We start from the raw sequence: 27,605 nt of genomic DNA, 5'->3' as shown, positions 1-27,605 counted from the left end.
TGCAGACTGCTGTGCAACGTTGCACACGGAGGAGAAACGTTACGGTGGGGTGAATCTCTGTGCATTCCTCTGCTTTCAAGGTTGAGGTCAAGGCACAGCTAAGTATCCGTTCTCGGTCTAGGAATTCGACGAGTTACTACCACGCGATCCCCTGTACAATCTTCCCCAGACTGGAGCATACTTTGGCCCGTAGATTTTTCGACACAGTGTGCTGCAATTTGGGCCACCTCCGGCCCTGAAGCTGACGACTCACCGAGATGTCAGGTAGTACTTAAGGGGGGCAGATCACTGTAAAAAATCCGAAGAATCGACTTTTTCTTTTTCACATCTTCTGAACACGTACGCTTCAAGAATGCTCTCTCCAAATTTCATGAAGAAATTCGGACAACTGACGGAGATATAGTATTTTCCGTGAAGCGGTGTCAAGCGCGCGACTGAGCCGCGCGGAACTTTGAACGCGTATTTATCGGAATGACACTTTTCAACCGCGTTGACAGTCTACAGAGAAAACTATACGCCCAATCGACATGGGCGTTTATTGTACGAAAAACCCGTCGCTATTACGTGACGATCAGTTTTTTTCAATCAACGACCTGCTTCTATTGTTTTTATCAACATTTCCCCAACTTTGTACCCGGAAAATATGATTTTTTTCAGTGGTCCGCCATTTTGTAATTTTTTGCGATTTTCACTTTTTTTGATCGTCACGTAATAGACGTAGGCTTATAGTTTCTAAATATTTTTGTCTTTTTGAATTCGGATTAACCATATGGCCTGGGCACTGTCAACGCGACAAGCACGATTTTGCCGCAGCGCAATTTTTGACGAAGAGTATAAAAAAAACGGATTTATGAATTTGATTGAAAAAATTTTTTCTTGCCCTTCGATATGTACATTATTAACTATACTAAGCAACACAATGGTTTACTTGCGTTGTTTGGTTGAAATAAATTCCCGAAAACACCCTTACATTTCGGACCGTTACAGTGGTCTGACCCCTTAATGGAATGAGTAAACCGAGGCGACAGGTAGTATGTACTTAATGGAATGAGTAAACCGAGGTGACAGGTAGTGTATTGTTAATGGACCGTGTCAATGAATTGACAGGCGAAGTTCAAGATTTTGGTGAATGAAACTGTGGGGGATGTTTTAAGGATGCCTGTGTTAGTCAGGTGAGTCATGTTTGGTTATGGCACTATGATACTCTGCAAATGGTATAGCAAGTCGTTAAAGTGGATCGTAGTTTGAGGCACAATTTGTTAGAATAGGAATACATACAGTGCATACTGTTTTTGTGGCTACAAGGAAGAGTAAGCTAAGTTTTCTTACCCCTTTCCAGTTCAATTTATGAATAACAATAATATATTTAAGAAAAAGATCATTACTATTATTATTAATAATATTACTGTCACTATTATTACTATTATTATTACTAGTATTACTAGTACTAATATTACTATTACTACTAATATTATTACTATTATTACCAAGCTTTGCGCAATGGCGATATCGTAACTAATGAGGTTCTACCGAGGTGCTATTATTGCTAGTTGAAAACTTTTACTATTATTACTATTATTATGACTATTATTACTACTATTATTACTACTATTATTACTACTATTATTACTACTATTATTACTACTATTACTACTACTATTATTACTACTATTATTACTACTATTATTACTACTATTAATACTACTATTACTACTACTATTATTACTACTATTATTACTACTATTATTACTACTATTATCACTACTATTATTACTACTAATATTACTACTATTATTACTACTATTATTACTACTATTATTACTCCCATTATTACTACTATTATTACTACTATTATTACTACTATTATTACTCCCATTATTACTACTATTATTACTACTATTATTAGTACTATTACTATTATTATTAGTAACTTTTATTTTGAGCGTTTTTTTTTTACTTTTTCTTACAAAGTATTTCATTTCCTCGTCACATGCTTGATCAAGCAACTATGTTAGAAGCTATTGTTAGAAAACGTGACTTTCGGTTTATGGTGTCGAGGTGAATAGGCTTAAGAGTTTATGTTCGATCATAAACACTTTCTATGTTGGCGAGGTATCGAGCTTCGATTTAATACACTCCAACTATCATTAAACAGCAACGAACTGATCGGAATTACGGGAGAAATGTTAGGAAAAAATGACTTGTAATTTTCATGGAAGAATATAGCGCCAAAGTAACACAAAAATGGTATTTTCTGTTTAAAGTAAATAAATGCTCCTATGTAGCAATATACGGGGTGTTCATTTACATTATTATATAACATTTATTTCATATTTCTACTTATAGAACATACTGGTGAAAATCTTCTAATACTAATAGGTACATTGAATCACTATGCACAAAAAAAATGGAAAATAACAGGGAAAACATATAAATCAAGTCTGATGCATACATCTATTTCTAACTTTTATGATATTAAAACTCACCCAGACCTCGAACGAAAGCAACAAAATATTTTAGACAATAACCCTCCAGTTATATGTGGATGAAGAAAGAAAAACTTGCTATATCGAGGCTAACATCACGACATACTTACTAGGGTGGAACGAAATATAGGGGCAAAATAATTTTTTATTATTCCTGACTTCTAATAGTGGGCAAAAGTTGCGTTTTATAAAGTTGTTTAAGCTGTGAAAGTTTGATCTTGATCCACAAATTTTTTCAGGTGCCACAAACCATTCAAAAGTAACACAATCAGTAAATATGAATTTTTTAATGGCTTGCGGTGCCTAAAAAAAATTGTTGGTGAAGATCAAGCTTTTACAGCATAAATAACATTATAAGAGGTAACTTTTGCCCACTATTAGAAGTGAGGAATAATAACAAAATATTTTGCCCCTATATTTCGTTCCACCCTAATACTTGCATCCATATCTTACCAAGAAAACATAATCAAATTTTGTAAAAACATCAGAATCCTCAACGACGTATAAGAAACATGTGGAAAATTTTTTTTTATTAAACTGATGTATAGGCGACATTAAACCTATAAGAAACAAAGCATACTGCTGAAGTTTGATCACTTAACTTTGGAACACCCTGTATGTACCACTGCAAGTACTAAATACTGTAGAAGAAATTATTAACATGAGTGATCAACACTGTCCTCCACTTTCTATAAGACGTGCAAGATTAACTGGGCATATAGGTTTGACAACATAAGACTACTCTCGGCACATTGGTCCGGAGTCGAAAGAGGCGACAAAAACAAAACCACTGCAGAAATTCTAGAAGGCGGGCTGCGAACCAACCGGAAACTTAATTTCCACAATTAACCAATAATTAACGTATTATACTACTGTTTTTGCAAAAAATGGAAATAACTCCCACGAATGTAATTTCCACAATCAATTTTTCAGATATAAAATTAAGTATCAATGATAGCCAAGCATTGCTTTATGCATCTGAACAGTTTTTGTGAAAATATATAACAATGTTTAAGAAAACTGTAATTTGTCCCCAAATTATCAAAGAATAATGGAAAGAAAAGTGGTAAGTTTAGCTGTATCATTTGCCTCTTAAAGTGGAGAAACTTTCCCTAAAATTTCTTTCTTTGAGTTAATAAACAAGCAAAAGTCAGAAACCCCAACTTCAACTTATTTATCCACATTATTGCATACTTTCAAATCTACTCTTATGATACATAAATTCAATTACTTTTCGTATCCATAATTCAGAAATTCCACGACAATGAGCTATGAAAGTATATTTGCAAGAAGAAAGCAGAATAATCCACGCGAAGTTGTTATTTAAGCATTCACTTTTTCAAGAAAAAATTATCGATACGACAGAGGTACCTCCCTTTCAGACCACTGCTGCATGGAAACCACCCCAATAACTGAAACAGCTAAACTACCACCGTCGAAACGATTTAAAACGGGAAGGGAATATCAATCGAATCCACCACAAAACTTTCGTAACATTTCTTTCTCCAGTGAAAGAGCTTTCACTCGGCCGAAATAACTTGATTTCTTACGGCGAACTTCTCCGTCTCCGAATGGAGCGTCTTGAATCTATCCGGCGGACGAAGAACCCCCTATTTCCGCCCAAAGAACACCACTTCGTGACGTATCAACCCCCGTTCAACGCGGAGTTGCCGCGAAGAAAATTAAAGTTTACCATTACAATTTACCGTAGGGAACTTTACGGGGGCCATGAGACGCCATTTGCTAAAAGACAGGGTAAAAAGATCGGTCAATTAATTATTACTTAGCAAGAATTAGTTTTATAATCGAGATATTGTTAACGAAGCTTTACTAACAGTTATTCATAAATGGAAAAAAGTCCCCATTATTTTTGCTATTTTTACGGGGGTGAATGATGATCAGAAAATTTAGAGAAAATTTTGGAGAAGGTATTGGATACGAATTTTCTTTACTTAAACGTCTGACAGTTTCAAATTTTTTTTTAAACAATTTCCCAGTGAATTATTATTTTTTCTATATACACATACACCTTTGATAATTAAGGATGCTATGATCAATTTCAAATTATGAAATATAGAATTCTGCTCCCGGGATGCTGCAGAAAATAATTTCTGTTTCTAGAAAGAAGGAGGGGGACAGATTCAAGGGTAAAAATGCTTCCCCACGGCGGAGGTAGGTGAAAAGCATCGACCCTAAGCAAATGCGGGGTTACCGTCCAGACATTTCAGCCCGGGTGGAAGAAAGTAGAAAGAATAATAAAAGCCTAAGGACGCGGCGGAGAGCAGTAAAAGATGGCTCCCTCGCAGAGGTGCGAAGGCAAAGGGAGAAATAATTTAAATCAAAGGCGGGGGAGTTACGTGTGTCGAGGCGGCGAGCCTGAGCCGTATAACCTTTTAGTGTCAAGAAATTGCGAGCCCTAGAATCCGCAGCGAGAGCTCACTTCGACACACAAAATGGCGTAACTCACCTTTTTCGGTACTCGTAGCGTACAAGGGTGAAGTTACAGACCCAACTTACTCTCGCTGAATTCCTCTTTTCTGCATAAATTCTGGTTAAGGGTGTAATTATGAGAGGCTTTTACGATTTTCAAGGGATTTAAATGTGCTGATGGTAAATAATTGAAAAAGGTACTTAGTAACAAGAGACAGTTTAATAGACCCCAAGGGAAGAGACGAGTTCAATCTGAGGCTTGACTAAACATAATGTAGATGTGATTTTAGTTACAATTAAGATTTCTTCAGTTTAATTCGAACTGTTCCAGATTATGTATAAATCTTTTAGAGATTTGGAAGGCCATAGTTATAGAGATTGAGAGGACTAGAAACCTAGATGTTCTGGAGCCGGGAGGTACAGATATGCAGAAGACTAGAAGACGAGAAGGCTAAAAATTTAGACATCTAGATATCCAAAGAATTAAAGCTTTACGGATACTATAGGACTAGAGATCTATAGAACTAGCGGTTTAGAGATCCCTAGGGCGAGAGGTTTTGAGATCCCCAGGACTAGAGATTTAGAGATCTATAGGGCTAGCGGTTTAGAGATACTAGAGGTCTAGATATTCCTAGATCTAGAGATCTAAAGATCCCAAGGACTAGAGGTCTAGAGATCCCTAGGTCTAGAGGTCTAGAGATCCCTGGGACTAAAGGTTCAGTAATCTGGAGATCCCTGGTACTACAGGTTCAGAAATCTGGAGATCCCCAGGACTAGAGGTTTAGAGATCTGTAGGGCTAGCGGTTTAGAGATACTAGAGGTCTAAAGATCCCAAGGACTAGAGGTCTAGAGATCCCTAGGTCTAGAGGTCTAGAGATCCCTGGGACTAGAGGTTTAGAGATCTATAGGACTAACAGTCTAGAGATCTCCAGGATAAGAGGTTTAGAAATCCCTAGGGCTAGCGGTTTAGAGATGCCTCGGACTAGAGGTCTAGAGATCCCCAGGACTAGAGATTTAGAGATCTATAAGACTAGCGGTTTAGAGATCCCTAGGACTAGAGGTCTAGAGATCCCTAGGTCTAGAGGATAGAGATCCCTAGGTCTAGAGATTCCTGGAACTAGAGGTTCAGAAATCTAGGGATCCCTGGGTCTAGAGGTTGAGAAATCTAGAGATCCAGAGGGCTAGAAGTACCCCAACCTAGAGAGCTCTAAAGTGTTACAGGGTCAGAAAACTAGAGGTCTATCTCTAGGAACAGAGGTCAAGAAGTCCTTAACACTAGAGGTTTAAAGATCTGGAGTACTACAAGATTGAGACTCAAACAAGTAAATAGCAAGATACCAGGCTGGAAACTATAGGACCAGAACTAGAAATCAAAGGTTAAAAATTAGGGAATTAGAATTTAAGAAACTATCTCTGTTATTTAAACGGCTGTATCCCACTATAGTTCCCTGGTCCTATTTTACGTATATCAATTTTTAAAAATTCTAAGATATATTTGAGAAAAGAAAGTGCAGTTTATACAATATATACTACAGATCTACACATTTTTGAATGATTCAGACTTCGTCGAACCATGAATTAGGAATAACGCATCTGGCTCTACAGCAGCATTCTGCCTTCGGGCATTCAAGACAAATGGAATACGTGTGTAGTTATACCAAACACAATCACGCAACTGGATTTCATAACACACATGTAAAGTTTGCTTAGTGTAAATATACGAAACTTGTTAATCAAAGCTCAACCCAAACACCACTTCCGCAACACGTTCTTCAATTCCTACTCTGATATTAATTTCCCGTAGCTGGGAACGTACATGTCACGAAATAAGACCAATCCACATCTTATTTATAATTCTATGTTTAACAACATTACCTTTTCATATTTTTAAATGACGAAATTTACTAGTATCAAAATTATGCAAGAGCATTATTTCGAATCCACAGAAATTGTGTACCCCTCCCAAAATTAATAATAATTAAACGCATAAAAATTATTAAATGAATTATGAAGTAATATTGTATATTATTATTTCATTTGAATATTCAAACTTCTGTAAGTTTGTTACTTCAAATATAAATTTCTAATCTGTAGGCCAGTCCCTTATTTATCCATCCAAGGATGACTCGTTAAAGTCAACCCCATAAAAGGGGAAAATTTTCAAGATGCAGAATTACTTTTCAAAAAAAAAAAAAGAAGAAGACAAATTTCTGTACTATTTTACTACTTCTACTATACTAGAACTTCCGTTCAATTCACTTACTCACAGTACGAGTTTTGCACTTCTGTAATGTTGGCTGCTTTACATTTTCCAACGAAGGCGGTAGAACGTTAATTACGAAAATTCCTTACCTGCAACAAAAAGAATGAAATAATTAAGTATAATATCATTGTGCCCAAATTTATAATAAGGATTCATGAAAACCGATTTTCCACATATTGAACTAATTATACTTATCACTTCTTACAGCTTACGACTTCAGGACATTCAATTTCATATTTACTTAATTATACTCTACACCCCCGTGAGTGTCCCTTGAATCAAAAGATACAAGAAAACCTACAAGACAAAATTTTCCAAATATGTACAATGATACCAAATATAATTCTTCTTTCAATTATTTTAAAATGCACGACTGAACTTATCACATTCCCAGTCATAACATAAAATTAAAAAAAAAAATTAACAATCTTGATGATTCTAAAAAAATTACTTCATATGAAAAGAGTTTCAGTATCCTAGTTATTTGAACCATCGATATGAAATACCTAAATATTTTTCTGTGACTTCAAAGTCACGACCGCTGCTTAAAATAATGTGCCCTTTCTTGTGATTTATCTTGTAAATAAATACAGTAACAGAAAGAACAACTGAATATTTATTTCCATGATGCTCTGTCTTATGTAATATCTTCAATTTTGGGTATTCAATACAGCCCGCCCTTCTCCCAGGAAATCTAATCCAGACAGAAAATGGAATTTTTAAAAAAAAATGGAAAATGTTTCCCTATTCAGGAGTCCAGTAAGTGATTCACCCCCAAGTCGCTCTTTTCTCGCAATAATCAATATGTCCCAATTTTGCACGAGGTACACGAAGGTCAGAGGATTGTAGACCCATCGGTGAGAAGCTTCGAGGCGATATACAATGGTTGGCCACCATGAGGCCGCCAAGTCTATAATCACATCCTGCCCGCAACTGGACAGCCTTCCAAACGGGTTTTCCCCGCATGCAAATATAGACCTGTTAATTTCTTCCTCGGGGAATAATGAGTGGAGCACGTTTTCAGAGGAGCTGGACCAAATTTGGACATTTCTGATAAACTGATTTTCACAGATTTTTGCAGATTCGTTAAAACTTTGAATCGTAGAATTTGATTTTCCTGGAAAATATTTACAATTGTTGAGAAATATCGACGTGATAAAAGAGAGTAATTAATTAAATTTGATCATGATACAATTGTGCCTAAATCTAAAATCTAAAAAATGGAATAATTATTATTAGTAGTGATTATTATTTTTTATCTCGAATAAGAGATAAAATCTCTCTAATTATCTCTTATTAGAGATAAAAAATAATAATCACTACTAATAATAATTATTCAATTTTTTAGATTTTAAACTTATTAGAGATAAAAAATAATAATCACAACTAATAATAATTATTCCATTTCTTAGTGATTATTATTTTTTATCTCTAATAAGAGATAAAATCTCTCTAATTATCTCTTATTAGAGATAAAAAATAATAATCACTACTAATAATAATTATTCAATTTTTTAGATTTTAAACTTATTGGAGATAAAAAATAATAATCACAACTAATAATAATTATTCAATTTTTTAGATTTTAAACTTAGGCACAATTGTATCATGATCAAATTTAATTAATTTCTCTCTTTTACAAAATATTGTAATACACCGATTACGTAAACGCAGATGTCTAAGTATCGCGAAGCGGGACAAAAGGAACTTAGACCAGTTTCTCAAAATTGAAACGTTTGGAAAAAATTTCGCAATTTTTCCTTGCGATATGAAAGGACGAAAAGAATAACAATGTGGAGTATGTTTATTCGATGAGCGTGGACCATTGTTTCCGACGCAATAAAGCGTGCTTTTATTAACGCTGACTTTGATTGGTGTTTTATTGAAAACTGCGTTAACTCATTTCGGTGAACAGGTCTCGGTTTCCCTGGACCGCAAATTTTTCACTTCGTTAGACATTTTATTCGCTTTATCAATGGACGCAATGATAGTAACAATGAAAACGATTGGTAACTGTCCTACTGGCTTCGAACTTTTTGTTGAATTTTAATTAAAATAGATAGGAACGTTATTATTATTCTCTCCACAGGTTGCAGTTTAGTTTCTGAAAAATTGCAATGTGTGTTTATAATCATTCGGAACCTCGCTTCTGACTTGAAATTCAATTCTGCAAACTGATAGAAAAACCTGACAAGTGAGGAAAAAGCGAGCTTGTCATTTTCAGCAAAAGAAATAAATAGTTGAACATTAAAAGAATTGAAAATTGGAGCTTTGAGATCCTAAAGAATTTGAATCTTGAATAATTTATAACTACAAAAGTCGAGTGCGAGAGTAGTTGAATACTAAACGAATTGAATACTAAATAGACAAGTCTAGCGTTAAATAATTTAAAAATCGCATTATTTAAATACAAGACATTTTAAGGATGAAAAATTTAAAATACTGTAAAAATTGAATCCCTGGAAATTTAAATATTAGGTGAATTAAATTCCAGACAAATTAAATACTACATAGCTAAAATACCATATAAATTAAATACTACACAGATAATTCCTTTAGCTTCATTTTCCTATCTTTCTGCTCGCTACTACAACTCCCCTCCTCTCGAGATTCGCCCCCTTCCTACTATTTCCTCGTTCAAGCGCCGACCATGCGTAAGTTTAATTCTAGATGACAATAATCTTTTAAATCCTTTCCTTTTTCTCTTCTTTTCGTAATTTTTATTATCTTGTTATGTTTGCTTACTAGCTGTGCCTCGCATTTTACTGGAGTAATAAAGACGTTTAATAATAATAATAATAATAATATTAATAATAATTTAAATACCAGAGAAACTACAAATTAAGTTATTTGAATATCAAACAAATTGAATACTAAATAATTCACATACCAAACAATTCAGACACAAAAACATTCATGTATTCCATCCATTTCTCCTGAAACGTTCATCATACATTCAACCCTCATTGCCAGTTGCATTCACTTATCCTTAATAATAATCTTGCAAACATTCGCTATTAATATTTCGAACTCCCCAAATAATCGTCCCTACGAGGTTCGTAGGAGTCAACAGAGGACGTTCGCGGTGTCACGTTACCGCGCGCTGCCAGGATAATGTGACAGCCAAGGAACAGGCGAAAGCCCTTAGCATCGTGTCATTCTTTTCCACTTCTAGCCTTCGTATTTGCCGACGTCATCGCAGCCTGCCAGAAAATGTGTCCGTTTACTTTCTATAAACCGGTGAAACACTGCCGTTCCATTACGATCGCGGGCGAACGTTCCCGTTCGTTGTTCCGTCTCGATAATACCACAGGAATGGAAACGGACTTTTATCGGACGAACAGGGGCAGAGAGAGAGAGAGAGAGAGAGGGAGAGGGACATCGACGCTTCCTCTCAAGTTCACCGTTTAAAAACTTCCCAAGCACGCTCGAACACGAGTTGAGAAGATTGAAAATCTCGTTGAAAGGGATGTCTGCGATAACTGCGACAGAAGTTTCGAAAAATTACATCCTGAATGCACTTGTCCCTTAGGTCCCTGAGAAATCGTTTCCTCGAGATGCTTCGCTGACATGTAGTCAACCGATTGACTTCATGAAGCGATCACAGAGGAGCAAAATATATTAATAGATTTGGGGAAGTCGGAGAAATGTAAGTGGTGTTCGATTCACTAATAATTATTGTTAAATGATCTTCTGTTTATGGAATGATGATTCTGAAGTTAAGATTCTGAAAGGAAACTTCAATTTAATAGTTTTCTCATTAAATTTTAGGTAATTGTTACCATGCCAGAGGAAATTGAAGTCTCTGTAGAATTTGAAAATAGCATTTAAGAAGTCTCCAATTGAAATATATAATTTTCTCACTCGAGAAGAAATGGAAAAGTCTTACTATTTCACGATATGAAGCCTCGTTTCTGAGATATAAGCGATTAAAGTTACCAGGTGGACGATTTCTGGCATCCGCCATTTAAATGTCAAGTACTCAGGCGCATGCGGGTCCTCAGGCTCGCAGCTTTTATTATTAATACAAAATACGTATTCTAATAATTACAGTTTTTTTTTTAAATAAGCTTGTATCTTTTGGCTTGCACAAAGATTTTGAAACATCCTGTACATGTTCCGCAAGATTTGAAGTCTATTGAATGTCTCGACGCTTTGAATTTGAAATTTTCAATACTTTTAACTGAATAAAAATTGATATTTTAAAAAATCCAAACTTCATCCTTTGAACAGTTATAATAAACCTTTTACTGGCAATTATGAGTAAACTAACGAATGATTCAGCAACGACAGGTTATGTGAAATAGACGAATAGAATGTCAGTACACTTGCCTTGAAATATTTCGTGTGGCGAACGTTCAAAACTCCCGAAAGTACACACAAGATAATTGAAAATTCATAACCTTTCTCATACAGTGATCTCCTACCGATCATTTATTCATAAATTTCACGGCGGGAACATGTCGGATGACGTGGTAGAGGCGCGATATCGCTCTACTACTACGTCAAGGGAAAAAAGACAAAGTGATTTTTCTGAAGGAACTTGTAGTAGCGTTTCTTATCGACTACTTCATTATTCATAAGCTGGCGTGAGGAAACGAGAGTCAGGAGCAGTTGACGTATAAATACGTCAGGAGAGGGAAGAATGAGCAGACCAATTTCACAATTTGCGACGATTTCTGTTCAGCCATTATAATAAATTGCAAACGTCCTATTTAGTTTTGCGTTCCACGTAACGAACTGGAAATACGCTGAGAGGAACAAGGGTGGAGAATATTTCGTCTAAACTTTTAGTCTTCGGCCAACAATAAGAAATATAAAGACACGTTCTCATGTTTGGAATGTCTTAAGTCGTGGAATACACGTAAAACCACATTTCCACGTGTAAAATATACGACGACATTAAACACAATTAAAGCCATATTCCAGTGTGTCACATCCACAAGGTGGAATATACGTAAAGCCACGCTCCCTCGTGCGAAATTTAAGACGCAAAATACACTTAACACCACGTTCCCACGTGTGAAATGCATGGCGTAGACTATACAGCAACGCACGTTCCTACGTGTATAATATACACTTTATAATATAGCTAAAGTCACGTTCCTACATGTATAACGCACACTGTAGAATATTAGAATACAGTTAAAGCCACGTTCCTACATGTATAACGCACACTGTAGAATATTAGAATATAGCTAAAGTCACTTTCCTACATGTACAACGCACACTGCAGAATACAGTTAAAGCCACGTTCCTACATGTACGACGCACACTGTACAATATAGTTAAAGCCACATTCCTACATGTACAACGCACACTGTACAATATAGTTAAAACCACGTTCCTACATGTACGATGCACACTGTACAATATAGTTAAAGCCACGTTCCTACATGTACAACGCACACTGTACAATATAGTTAAAGCCACGTTCCTACATGTACAACGCACACTGTAGAACATAGTTTAAGCCATCTATATTGCATATTTTTTGCGAAACATGTTTTCTTAAAGCTCAATAAACACTGTGTTAAAGAATAAGTCTAAGTTCCAATTTATTTATTTGGAATTAAATGAAAAAGAAATGCTTCATTATCCCCAAAAACGGCTGCCTAATATCCTTAAGCCACGTTCCTACCTACACAATAGAAATAAATTGTGACTTCACAAGTTAGTGTAACAGCACATTAACACTGTCCAGGACAAAATTTTGTCCGTCCTTGTTCTTCACAACCTGCCATATGTATTCTAAAGAAAATTCAATGCTGCAATCGCCAAAAAATTATCGAAAAAATTATTGTTGAAATATCTGGTGAATACACTTTCCTCGATCCCTTTCCTGACATCCAGCTTCACTATGCATCAATGTGTAATAAACACCCGAAGGGTACCTGTTCTCGAAACTAGAAAGTAACACCAACATCCCCAGATATCACCACCTAACGAATTAAAAATTCTAGCTGAAATCTCGCGCAGCTGTAACTGTCCTAAACAAATTTCTAATCGTATTAACTTTGAGCGATCCCCCGATTAAAAATAATTTACAGTGTCCACGTCGAGGCTCCCTCCTAGCTCCAAAACGTGTCCCGCTTTTCCACCGATATCCTTCTTCCGCTCGCGCAAGCTTCGCCCGCCGGTGGAGAATCGTTCGACCGAATAAAACGAACCGTTCCACGCCTCTCAGACGACGAGCGCGATGGAAGGAACGACGTCGGCGCTAAGGGCTTTCGCCTGTTCCTCCGCTGTCATATTACTTTGACAGTCCACAGGCTGGGGTGTCATCGTAGATACCGTGGCTCACGAAAATCCCTCTGTTTTTTGCTGTTCGCGTGTTTATGCTCTGCAGAGTCTCCTTCTATCTCGTTGGAAGACTGTGGGGGGTTACTGCGACCGAACTTCGTGAAGCGTGCAGGAATTTTTTTCAGACTTTCGTTATTTTCTTAATCCTTAGGGCAAAGGTGGTGGCGAGGTTGATTGTTGAAGAAATAAAGATTCTTTTGAGTGAAATTTGATAGTACACTTTGAGTCAGTGGTTCCCAACCGGTAGGTTGTGACCCCCAAGTGGGTCACGAAGTGTTTTCGCCACGGTTATTTTTTTTTAAATATTATTAAGTTAGAATTATATTCTAAAAATGCCTATTTTTAATGTTTTCTTTAACAAACTAAATTTACCTTTCCTTATATGGGGGGTCGCGGCAGTGGCGCACTCAGGATTTAACCGTGGGGGAAGTCGTTTAATTTTTTAAATATATTTTTAAGAAGAAAAGTTGTAAGTAGAAAGAAGAAAAGAAGCGCGATGAATTTTATTATTCAGTTTTCTCTTCTTTTTACGCCCCTTCTTTGGGCGGTAACATGGCCCCTTGGCCCCCTCTGGGTACGCCACTGGGTCGCAAGTTATTTGAATATTATAAAAGGGGATCGCGAATCAAAAAAGGTTGGGAAACACTGCATTGAGTGAATACATATTAAACCAGTTTTCCAAAATGCTCGAGATCCTCAGTAAAATGTGAACGCGTTTATTTACTCAGACGGACCAGTACGATATAAAGGTATTCCATTGGAGGAGAAAAATTATGTATTGGTACATGGAGCAATAGGGATTTGTGGGCGGAGTTAAGAGGAAAGGTGGGAGGTCGTGGGTTGCCTAGCGTCCAATAGTAACGCTGAGAGATGAGATCATCGCTATCCCAAGAGCACTCGCGCAGTGGGGCGTTCCTGGCGCATGCGCATTGGAGACCTCACCATGTCAACATATTGCTCATTCCACTTGAACCGATTGTTTCCCTCGGACGGAAGTAATGCTTGCAAATTTATTTGTATGTAAAAATTAGAAGCAGATGATTATCTCCCCCCCCCCCCCACCGCCAATTGCACCCTAAAATCGTGAAAATTTTCAATGCCTGTCAACACGTTCACCATCTACAAACAAATAGCTAATAATTAAAATTCGTCCCCTAAATTCCAATAATACCCACGAAACCCATCTACCGAAAAACATCCCCCTACAAACTACCCTCAACCCAGCAGCTCCAAGAGACCTAGAAATCAGGTCGCTGCTGAATGTTTATTCGATTACATCCGTTCAAAAAATATTCCTCCCACCGAAATCAACTTTTTTTTTCCAGGCGCGTACGTTCCCTAGAGCATGGCGGAGGGTGCATAAACATACTTATCGCTCGCGAGATTTAGAACGCGCCTGGGAATCCATGGTTCAGGTGAGGTTGCAAGGAATGCAGACACACTGGCGTAACATGAATATCTCAGTCAGCTTATTTACATACCTCTTCCGCGAATATTCACCAATAGAGTGCTCGATGGGATTGAACGAAGTTATGACTACCATTGGTCTCAAATTCCACCAGGATCTGCACCCCTCACAATTTTTTTTTTTTGATAATTACTATCACACTTCTTCGATCCACTAAAATTGCAATTTAAGATAAAACGAGATTTCATTGAATTCCATTGTGAAATTTTAAATAGTTATTTTTATAATTGCTGGAATATGGATTAAATTTCGGTAATTGTTTTTTAATGCAGGGGTAGGTATGTCTATTCAATCATCAAGCGATTTTAAGTATAGTCGAACCGTTCCTAGGTATAACTATAGCTACAGTAGCATCCAGGGTGAATCAACATATGGGGGTTGTTGCACACGTAGCTTCCCCGTCGGTGCAGACACGCACCGGATTTATTTTGTGCCATTGTGAACAGCGTGCTTCCAAGAATTTCCGTAGGAGTTTGAATAGCGCTCGCCCAAAGCGGATCCCCTTTGGCTGGGGGAATAATCATTTCAAAGCGTTTAAAGTAGGAATGGGATATAGATAGAAAGCGAAGGGGACGAAATTTCGTTCGACTGACAGGCGAAATTAATAAACTGCACTTTAATCGACGTTTTATAACTATCTGGTTTGAAATGGTCAAAACGGTAATGATATATGTAGGTACAGTGAATAAACAAGGAAAATTCACTAGTAGAATTGGAATTTTTTTTAAGCGTAAAAAAATTAATTTTAACATGCTCGATTTTTGAATAATTGAAATCAAAGTAACTATTTAGATACGATGGTGTTACATGGTTTAAAAAGATTCAAGTGAGGGGAGCAATGTTTTAAATAACGTATTGATTATTGAGTAATGTGGAATCCGTTAACCTAATTCAAGGGCTGAGGATACCTTTAAAGTATTAATTAGTTACAAAAATGTTGAATATAGGGCACAGCATTGTGAAAACCTTATTTGCCATATTGGGAACCGCACTACCTACCTGTGGTATTCGTATAAAAACTGCTATGCATCATTTTCTCTTCCACAAAAAGTGTCTAAACGTATTTATACAATAATTTTCAGAAATTGAGAAAAGGTTTCAAAATTTTGATAAAATATCAAATTCTAACCATGTCCAGAAGTTCTTTTTTTAAAGTGTCAGTAAGGCTAAATTAAAAACTTGAATTTTTAATTTTATTCGAACATCATTCAGAAATGTCAGCAGAGAATTCCCCTCCAAATTTCTAAAAATTAAAGTAGACAGCTATCAAGAGAAGTTTTGGAAAACTAAGGACGTTGAAGAAAACCTCTAAACTATCTTATTAAAAAAACATGACGGAGACTAAATATGTTCCAAAAATTTGTTCAAAAAACCTAATACGCTGCTGAATGAAGATAATCTCTCAAAACGAAGTATATATCGAAATATTCTTGAAAATTCTCACATGATACATGTCCAAAAATTTCGTTAGGAAACTTTATCGTAATGGGGTTGATGCCTTAAAGTCGAAATATATTAAAAATGTGCTCACTAAACAAAATCAAGATACAGCAATGATAGTAACCTGTAAGATATTCAACATGTCCAAAAATGTAACCCATGGGTTCAACATCTCCTACAGTTTCCACACAGAAGGAAGTCCAGATATATTCCTAAAAATAATTTCTGACATGTCAAACATGTCCAAAAAAACTACAAAACCTGTTCGAGACAAATGTAGAAATTATCCTCCACTCGACTCAACAAATCCTAGAGTTTCCACGCCGCAGAAAGTCCAGTTACATTCCTAAAAATAATTTCCGACATGTCAAACATGTCCAAAAAAAACTACAAAACCTGTTCGAGAGAAATGTAGAAATTATCCTCCACTCGACTCAACAAATCCTAGAGTTTCCACGCCGCAAAAAGTCCAGTTACATTCCTAAAAATAATTTCCGACATGTCAAACATGTCCAAAAAAAAAAATACAAACCTACAAACAAGACAAAATTAAAAGTTGTCCTCCACTCGACTCACAGAACAAAATAAGGACACAATTATGAAAGTACCTTCCCGCAGTTCAAACATGCCCAAAAACTTGCTCTACGAAGCTCATTCAAGACGAGATTGAAAATAATCTCTCGCGAGGCCAAACACGTCCCCGGTTTTTCCCGCAGCTTGCGCGCAATAAAGCGACCCACCGTGGGCTGCGTTTGACTAAGCAAGTATCATGTCGCGGAATAATTAAATGCCAGCCGGAGAACTCGTGCATTAAGTAGACTTAGAGGTTACTTTGCCCTTCCCTTACACGTCTTAATAATCTTTCCAAGATTTGCCGGGGAACGCGGGAAGCCCGATGAAAGAGATGAAAGGCGGCTGTCGGTCGCTTTTCCAGCCACGTCATATTGCGGATTCGTGCGAGGAGAGCAAGCATAACTCTCCTTAGCCGTCGCCGACAGCCAGGTGAGAAATAGGAAGAGAGTGGATCCTGCTTTTGCCCTTTAATCCGCGGGGCGCCCCATCTGCATGAGCAGATTCCGTTTGCTGGCTGTAAAGAAGAAACACGGGGGTCGCCTACACAAGAACTCGCACCGGTTTTTACCCCTGATCTCCTTCACTCGAGATTGGAGATCCCATCGTGCTCTTTTATTCTTCTTCTTTTTTAAAGGTGGACTTGCAGCATCGAACGCGTTGGGGGGGATTGAGGCAGTGAAAGCGACGGTCCCGCGCGAAATTCTGGGAACTTCTGGGAAAAGTTGTTTTGAAGGATCGAAGCCACTTCCCGCAATGTCTTCTGCGCTGTAGACGCACACCGGGAACTATATCCAAGGTTCTAACTGTTCGAACTGCATGAGAGATTTCTTAGGGTGTCCTCGGGTTTGGGACGTGATTATGATTAACCCTTCGACAGTTTAATCAAATTTCAAGTTTCGGTTAAAAAAATATATATTTTTTTATGTTGTAAAATATTTCCCTTTGTGATAAAAATGGTTATTTTTTTATTCTGCAGTGGTGTTGTTAAATCGTGTAGTTCAAGTCCTTTTTCGACTGTTCAAGGTCAATTTAGAATTTTATTTAAATATTTTTTTAATTAATATTCTGGCAAAGCGTTTTGGAAGTCTAGATTTAAAACATGGCCCCGTGGCTAGAAACTGTGAATTTTGAATTTTTATGGTAGACAGCTCCGAGGTTGAAAAGTTTTTGAAATCGAAGTCCTCGTTGCACAGCTGAATTGTCAAATTAAATTTTTAGCTTCAGGATTCATCTTCAGCTTGAAATAAAAATTTGATTTGTAGAATTCTTTAACGTTGCAGGTTTTAAATCTCCATTGACGAATCAGAACTTTGAATTCGTAATTTCTTTTGCAAATCCAAGCTCACCGATTAGAATTTTTTGAAGATTGTAAATACAGGCGTAACATCTTCCTCAGATATTAAAATTTTAGCGTGAAAGTGATCTAAATTCTTATGTTCAGGTGTTTTTATTTAAATATTTTCGCAAAGAAAAATTTAGTTTCAAACATGGCGTCATATTCAAAATTTAAACGTAACTCTTCCTTTGGGAATCAAAGTATGACTCGAGTGTTTTTCAAAAATCCAAATTTCACAGTTCTATATTTAAAACTAAAAAAGCTAGCCAAACTAAATTGAACCCCCACAATTATTGAAACAATATTAAATACTCTACTTTCAACTAAAAGCATTACCCACAAATCTAAAAATAAAAATCCCTCAGCTAAACCACACAGCTATCATTAATCTGAAACTAGAATTTAATAAAACCAGCAAAACAAAGAGAAGTACCTTACATTCGTAAGGGGTAATTATGGGAGGGATGCCGCACTGGGAGAGACGCAGCACCACTCCTGTAATTGCGGCGTCTCTCCCAAAAATAATGCATTTAGTTTCAAATTTTTAAGGGCGACAAATATAAAAATTTGGATTTTTCAATGCAAGCAGTGGCACAAAGTGTTAATAATATTTATCCAAGGAAAAAATTTCCATTGCAAAATTTAGACACGGTGATAATTTTGAGTAAATTGCGGCATCTCTCCCAAAATTACCCTGCATCGATCAAATCACAAATAAAAGTCAATATGAAAATAAAATCACGCGATAATGGCAAGCGGAGGGAAGAATTTCAGAATTTTGAGAGAAGTCCCTTTTGGCAGCGAACCTTTTTGCCAACAGGCGGCGCCACCGGAGTAAGGAGCTAATCACAGAGAGATTAAAATCACAGGGTACCCCGCAAGACGTGAAAATTGAATGCGACCGAGCGGTGCATCAACCGTATTCATTATGAAACGAAGCTGCCCCTGTGTTTGTGACGGTAAATCTGCTCCGGCAAAACCCGTTTCCCTGGAACGATCAACGCGAAACAACGCGAATTATCGCGTGCAATATTAACGGGCGGAAATTGACAGTGACAGGGGCAGCAATCCGGGTAATTTTTAATCAGACGATTTACGGTGAAAGCTCCTCCATTCGAAGCACTAAACACCCTTACGACTTAGCCAAAACGATTGTCTATAATATCAAAGAAATATTTTACGTCTGAAAATTGACATGTCATTAAAAGGTCGCCGTAAAAATGTCACTTTGAACTTGAAAATCGGATGGAAACAATTTTAGAAATATTCTCGTATTTTGTAATTTGGAGCATAAGAATAAAATAAATTTGTAGCAAATTTTGAATTTGGATGAAAGACGGAAGGAAGAAGCTAATTGTTCGGAAATATGATAAACGGAGAATCGTGAACAAAAATAAGAAACCTTGCTATTAAGGGGAGGTTCTGGTCTCAAAATCGATTTTTTTATTTCATTTTTCGAGTGTTCAATCTTTTGGGAATATGTGTTTATAAGGATTTGTTGAAATTCGTAAAATTGCCGAAGTTATAGGGATTTGAGTAGCGGCAAATGCGAAACAGAGTTCTCGAAACTTTTTTTATTTTGAAGAATATACTTCTGGCTAGGGGGGATACAAGACAAAATTACAAAAAATTGAAAATTTATAATTTTCTAAGGCGTTGAAAGGATGAAAACTATAGGGCAAAATTGATTTCAAACTTCAAGTGTCGTCGTTTTCTAAAAAAATGTCACTTTTGTATTTTTTTTCTGGTTCCACCTAGCCAGAAGTATATTCTTCAAAATAAAAGAAGTTTCATTCAAATCGGATAATAATTTTTGGAGATACAGGTCCCACCGATTTGGATCAATTTTTTGACGCCTTGACTTTAACCACTCCCCAGTGCCGTCTGCAATGGTTAATTATAAAACAAAAAATATATTTCTATAACTTAAGACATCCTTAATGCAATCCAAAAAGACCCATTAAATTATATGTAGCAGTTTTCCTTTAATTAATTCCTAAAGATCACCTATTTTTTGGGCTCTAGACCCGAAGGTCCCCTTAAGTTTGCAATTTAGTTTCAATAGCGCGATCCCTTTCGTCCCCACGAGAAATGAGCAATTGCAGCGCGGGAACATTTCACGAAACCGAAAACGGCGTCTTCGAGAAAGGGGGTCGCGCGCGCCAGGCGTATTTCCGAGCGAATTTACCCCGAAGTCGAGGAATTAGGCAAGCTGTCACGCTTTGAATCCACCAAGCCAGATTGAATCTAGAACGCTTATCAGGGACTTCCACTATTCCGTGATCTAAAGATTCTGGCAATTAGCAGCGGCAGATTCTAAGCGAGAGTAGGAGTCAGAAAGGGGGACAGCGAGATTCTGAATTCGAATGTCATCGTCACGGTGGCAGAGTGACAAGTTCGAGTTATCAGGATTCCAAACGTGCCACCTGTTTTCACGTAATGCCAGTTTCGATTCGCCGAGACTTAGTTGCCAGGCCAGCTGGAGTAACACGAATCTGGATGCCGAAATTTCTGGACGACATCCGAAATTCTTAGACTACCTTTATTTTGGAAAAAGCGTTGGAGTGAGAAGGAAGCTAAAAACTAAAAAATTGATTAAAAAATTCTCAATTATATTTATAATGATATTTATAATATTTCACCTGCTTAGAATGAATCTGGGCGGCAAAAAAAAAAGCATAACACATATCTACGTATCCCCGAAGTTTGATAATTTTTTTAATTTCTTGTTGCGGATCTCCCCTTGTAATTTTTATTTTAAAAAAAGCAAAGAAAATTAAAAAGAATTAAGAAGCTTCGAAAGATCCGAATAATTGCAAATAGAATTACGAATAATTAGAAATTGAGTAAGCCCTTTGAAGTCGAAATGGAATGAAATTGAAAAATTCCCAAACCTACCAAAATCTGTAAAGATTACACTCTGAGGTAACCCTGTTCAACTCTACTAAAAAAAAAAAAAATAGGAAACGGTGCTGGGAATATGTTATTCAGAATCCACTCAACTGATTTCGTCACGTCAGCCCGCAAATGACTCGCGACGCTCAGGTTGGAAAGCTCTCTCCCCTGGAAAGTTGCATCGGTTTTCAGAGAAATCTCGGGCGCAATTGACCATCCAGCGCCGCGCGTACGGGCAGAGGGGACGATTATGCGAGCGTGCGTCACACGAGATTCGATATTTCGTCCGCGCGGAACACGCAGCGTAGCATGTGCGGGGAACGGCACCTACGCTGGCTGGAGGCTCGGTGCGGCACGTTAATGACAGGAAACCAGCAATATGAACTTGACGGCTCGGTACCGCATCGTGTGCCACAGTAACGTACCGACAAACCGCAGGTGCCCCGACGACGCCGCTGCTGTTGCCTTCGTTCCTCTAGCTGTTACCCCCTTCGGCTCGTAGCCACCCACCCACCCACTCGCCCCCCCCCCTCCCCCCTCATTATCTCTCGGGTTATGCACTCCGCTTGTACGAGCTCGGTATCCGCGAGGGAAGTCTCGTTAGGGGAGGATATTCTCAGTGAACGAGTTTCTGGACGGACGACGGATTCGTCAGAGTGATTCTGACAGGCTTCCTTCGGTGACAGTCCCCGCATGACGGAAAGTGTGCAGGCTAAAGGCGGGTTCCCCGTACGCGACTGGACGCAACGTCAAGAAGTTCAGAGTCGATTTTCTCGGAAATGAAGCACAATATCAAAAAAGTTTATTGATTTTGCTCGGCTTATTGACTTGTTGCGAGTCGAAAAGGAATAGTAACTTTTTTGCATATCGCGCTTCATTTTCGAGGAAATCGACTTTGAAATTCTTCACCTTGTCCATCTTAAGGGGTTATGCCTAGTCAGGCGGTCGAAAAGAGGCGAATATTTGTGAATTTTTTTCGAAGAAGCGAAAGCGTATATTTTTACAGAACTTTTTGCGTTTCAAAGAGCAACATTTAAAGAACATTTGGTAATTTTTTCGTAGAAAAATATTTACGTTTATAATAAAATAACATACGACATCCAAGAAGCATTTTTAAAAATTTGGTTTTGCGGTGAGCACTGCCATTCGGAACCAGATTATTTAAAATCAAAAAACAAAAAAGATTTTGTTAGTATATTAATGTATCCTCAGGTTGACGGAGAGAATTTTCCGAAATATTAAGTTAAAACAAAATGGCGGCTATTTAAAGTTGAAATCCTGATTTTTCCTGCAAAAATTACGCGAAAAATCAGGATTTCAACTTTAAATAGCCGCCCTTTTGTTTTAACTTAATATTTCGGAAATTCTCTCCGTCAACCTGAGGATACATTAATATACTAACGAAATCTTTTTTGTTTTTTGATTTTAGATAATCTGGTTCCGAATGACAGTGCTCACCGCAAAACCAAATTTTTAAAAATGCTTCTTGGATGTCGCTTGTTATTTAATTATAAACGTAAATATTTTTCTACGAAAAAATTACCAAATGTTCTTTAAACGTTGCTCTTTTAAACGCAAAAAGTTCTATAAAAATATACGCTTCCGCTTCTTCAAAAAAAATTCACAAATATTCGCCTCTTTTCGACCGCCTGACTAGGCATAACCCCTCAAGGTGTTTGACGATCGCATTGGTGATGGGAATTTTAACTGACTTTGGTAGTGTTCTGTTTACAGTTTACATTAATTTGGGTAGTGTTTTGTTTACAGTTCACGTCAGTAGTGTGAATTATTATGCTATTATCACGAAACGATCACTGGAATGTTAATAACAATCCATCTGCTTATGAACTATAATTTTCATTGATACATGCTGAGTTTGACTTACCAATAAAAACGAGGTTCAAGAATTGGTAAATGAAAGTGGTTGGAAAATATCCGTGTGCTTACCTGCAACAAAAAGTAAAAAATTGTTAGAATAAATCATCCAATTTGTAGAATCACTATTAGATGTATGTAGGTACAGTGACATATTCACCAGGCAGAAAGTACATTTAATTTTCTAGTATATTTTAAATTGATTAATTTAAAGTATTTAACTAATTACACAAGTAGTTAAAAAAAAATCATTAAAACACTTTCACTCCAAATCAAATCTAAAATCACTCTAAAAACTACAAATCCCCAGAATAGTCCAATCCATAAAACTCCATCAACGCATAAAATTTGCAAACAAGGAAACTGCATAAATCATCCCCACAGGCTAACATTTAAAAAAAAAATACCTTCAACCCTTGCCACTGCTTCCCCTAATCAACTCTGCATGGAAAAGTAAATCGCAAGAGACTATTTTACACTCGAGTCCTCTAATTTCATTTTTTCCTTCGCTCAACGAGTGCTGGCAAATCAGGGGTGAAGATTTCCGGCGGAGGGTTGTCAAAGAACGGGACTAGCGGTGCCGGAAGATTTCCTGAAAGGGAAGACTAGTATCTCCCGTAATACGAATCTCTAAAGCTGAATGCCTCGTCAAGATGTCAGGCTATTGAGATGAGAATTTTCAGTCGCCGAAAGCTTTTAAATTCCGAGCGAAACCCTTCGTCGCGGGTTTGGAGGTTCTGAAACGTTCAGCCAGCATGTCTACCAGAAATTCAATCTCTGTAAGTCGGGAAATCGCGATGCCAGGAGGATACAAAATGACAGGATGAAAAATTTCCCTGACCAAGAGCAGTTTGTCTCTGCTGGAGACAGGGGAACTGAGGGAGAGCCATTTAAACTCTTACATCTTGCTTACTCCACGTTTGGGGATGCAACTTTCGAGTTCCTTCGCGATAGGATTCGAAGTACTCCAATAATTTTAGCACATGAACGATATGAATGCTCCTCGAATATTGAAGTAATCAAATACTAAATTCGAATATTCGTTGATTCTTAAAGAATTCGAATACTGAATTCAAATATTCGTTAACTCTTAAAGTATTCGAGTACTAAATTCGAATATTCATTGATTCTTAAAGTATTAGAATACTAAATTCAAATATTGGTTGACTCTTAAAGTATTCAAGTACTAAATTCGAATATTCATTGATTCTTAAAGTAGATACTCGAATACTAAATTCGAATATTCGTTGACTCTAAAGTATTCAAATACTGAATTCGAATATTCATTGCTTCTTAAAGTAGATACTCGAATACTAAATTCGAATATTCGTTGACTCTAAAGTATTCAAATACTAATTTCGAATATTCGTTGATTCTTAAAGTATTAGAATACTAAATTCAAATATTCGTTGACTCTTATAGTATTCAAATACTAAATCTGAATATTAATTGATTTTTAAAGTATTAGAATACTAAATTCGAATATTCGTTGACTCTTATAGTATTCAAATACTAAATCTGAATATTCATTGATTCTTAAAGTATTAGAATACTAAATTCAAATATTCGTTGACTCTAAAGTATTCAAATACTACATTCGAATACCGAAACCTTTCTTTCCCAATGCTATTCAATGGCTAAAGTTTTTTAATTCGACAAATAGTTTGGGATTATTTTTATCGCTGCTGAGATGTTTACTTAGAACTATTCGACAGCTCGAATATTTAAGTATTCGAGTACAGCCCTAATTCAAATGTTAATATTCCAAATTTATTCCACACATTGACTGTAATCCGCAAGGAACAATAAAGATGTTTATATGTTTATATGTAATATGTAGTACGAATATTACACTATCGAATTATTTCTTAAAATTTCCAGCTACCCAAATTCCCATCAGCAGCCTGTTCCATTAGTACCTACCTCAAGCAGTACTGCACCTTGCGTTCTACCTGGCTTTTATGGCAGCAGGAACATTTAGGTATTTCTCTGTGTCCTCGAAGAAGAAATGTTCTACCTGAAGCCTCGCTCCACCTGTTCTCACATCCTACTGTTCTCTGTATTTATGGTTAGACCGACCAATTTCGAAACCCAAGTTCATATGCTCGGAAACGAGTATACAGTATTCACCCTCGAGCTGCAGATTTCGTAAGAAGAAACGAGAATACATTGGGTAAATAACAGAAAGAACTCCCATATTATACGAGCTCTTCTCAAACGAAGAAAATAGGGTGGATGTACCAGTAAATGAACACGTACCGGTGTATGGACATTCTTAATTAAAATGAGTAAAATAAGTTATTAAAATAAGCAACTAATTAATTAGAAACTTCTTTTAATTTCTTGCCTCAAATCCAAACAATTTTTGCAGCACGTGGAATCAATCGCGCTGCAAACATAATTTTATAAACTGTGCAATCATTAGCCTTAAGTGTTCATTTATTGGTGCGTTTACCCTAACCAACCCCTAAATCGAGCAGCTTTCTGCCCTACGAAGTATTACGTGCATATTATGACAAGCCATAAATAATTTTAATGATCTTCACTGATAAATGATAAATGAAATAAGGTAGGAGTCAATACTCGTAGTAGGGGGTTGAAAATAAGAGGATGAAATACCTAATGAGAACGAAATAATAATACCTAGAACTTAATCATCATATATCAACACAGAGATATTACAAAACTCCAAAGTTTAAGAAACACTATTCGACAACAATCAGGGAAACTACTAAATGAAGCCAGTTTCGAGAACTTTTAACAGCGACATGGCACTAAAACCCACATCGCCCACTCTTTGAGTAAACAAACGAATCGTTAAAGCAGCTAACGAACGGTTGAAAAATTCCTCGGGACCATATCCGGAGCTCATACATAAGCGCGCGAGGAAAAGGAAGCGAACGTAAGGGTTGCACGAGCCACGGCAAGGTGGCTAACGATAATTCCTATCCCAGCGTCACGTGCCGGCAATATAAATCACCCCCACCTACGCGAGGCTCAGAACTCACCCCCACAATTACCTAATACGTCCGCTACGTTATCCCCAGACACCATCGGTGCAGACCACCCCCCTACTTCGGTCCCTTCGCCCTGGCAGCAGCCTTTCGCAGCCCCTGCGGCCACCAACTTACGTTCCAACGCCAATAATAGATCCAGGCGGCCTCCCATCTGACGAATCACCCCCTCCTAAAACACCGTATTTCTCATCGACGAGGCTCGACGCCAGAGAAGGGGACATTCGTCATGAAATCATTTCCTTGGCAGCGCATGAAAGTGCTTGGGGGGTAGGGAATGGAATCGACGAAACAACAACGAGAGGAAATGGTTGGGGATTTTCTGTATGAGAGCAGGAGGGTTGCAAAATTATTTGTACACTTATTTTGGGAGTTGATATGAATTTCGCAGTGATGGTGAATTTTTGTGGTAATTAGGTCGATTGTTTTGTAAAGTGGATTATTGCTTTGGATAAACAGGCATTGAAATTTTCTGTGTATTTTGTTTTTGTTTTTGATAAATGGTTGCAGCGACTTTCGTGACGCTGTAGGGATAGGTTAAATGGATATGAAAATATGAAACAAAGGGAAACGGTTCGTTAATTGGTGGAGACTGTAATAAGCACAATAAAAATGCTTGATGATTTTTGTTGGACATGTGACACATTCTGAAGATGTTTGTGTTCAAAAGTGCTCTGAGAGATTTAAGCAAATGGAAAATTATTTTGAGTGAAATATTTGAAATTGGACTGAAAAATGAAGTGTCTTTTAATTTTGAAGTAGTTTTTCTATTAGTTGCAACTTTCAAGCTGTGCGGTTTATAATTAATGTATTTTGCAAATTTCCTCCGCGTTGAACATTATGTGATTACACAATATTAACTATTATCAATGCTCTATCGTCAACGAGAGTTGAAATTTGTTATGGGACGTAATAAGTCGTGCTATATGATTGGAGAACTCTATCATACGAGGCTATTGTCGTGAAACTATAAATTTTCGAGCAGAGCTGAGCAGCCATTCCTATGCGATCCCATAGAAACTCGCTTAATCATTATTAATCTAAATCCTAGGATCTATGTGTCTTACAGGGACATCAATTTCATCAACTTATGTGAACGTTACATCTTCATTTTAAAATGCCTATGAAAATTATGAAAATGGTGCCATTAGGGAACCACTAGTGACGCCTGGCGAAGATTCGACAGTGTAGCACACCTCAAGTCAACGCGTACACTTGTATTTCAAAAGTATTGGATTGCTCGTTATAAGTGCGATTGATAAAAGAAGATTTTTCAAATTGCCTATGGCCTCACTCGGATATTCCTTAGCACATAGAAATCTATTTCATTCTATTTTATCTGAAAAATGGTTTTCGAACTGCAACTCGATTATTATTATGATTATTCGATTATTATTGACATCTTCTTTCTGAGAATATAACTGTTGATCTTGAATTTTAACGTCTTGAATATCGTAATTAAATTAAATAATTATGAATAAAAAAATTCAATATAAATTACTAGGATCTGAATAGGTGAATT

At 37.0% G+C, this 27,605-nt stretch overlaps 1 protein-coding gene and 1 non-coding gene across 12 annotated transcripts in view; one reads left to right on the top strand and one right to left on the bottom strand.

Moving 5' to 3' along the window:
- The window catches only part of Heph (polypyrimidine tract-binding protein 1 heph), a 793,543-nt gene that overhangs the window by 335,373 nt on the left and 430,565 nt on the right, over positions 1-27,605 (bottom strand). The gene's annotated exons all lie outside the window — the stretch shown is intronic.
- Positions 1,490-1,607, top strand: LOC143377430 (U4 spliceosomal RNA). Its single transcript, XR_013087336.1, has one exon. It is a non-coding gene; the product is annotated as a U4 spliceosomal RNA (small nuclear RNA).

Source organism: Andrena cerasifolii, chromosome 15, assembly GCF_050908995.1.
Source record: "Andrena cerasifolii isolate SP2316 chromosome 15, iyAndCera1_principal, whole genome shotgun sequence".
Classification (NCBI taxonomy): Eukaryota; Metazoa; Arthropoda; class Insecta; order Hymenoptera; family Andrenidae; genus Andrena; species Andrena cerasifolii.
Note: the sequence above shows the minus strand (reverse complement) of the source record. Positions and strands in the feature narration are given on the sequence as shown.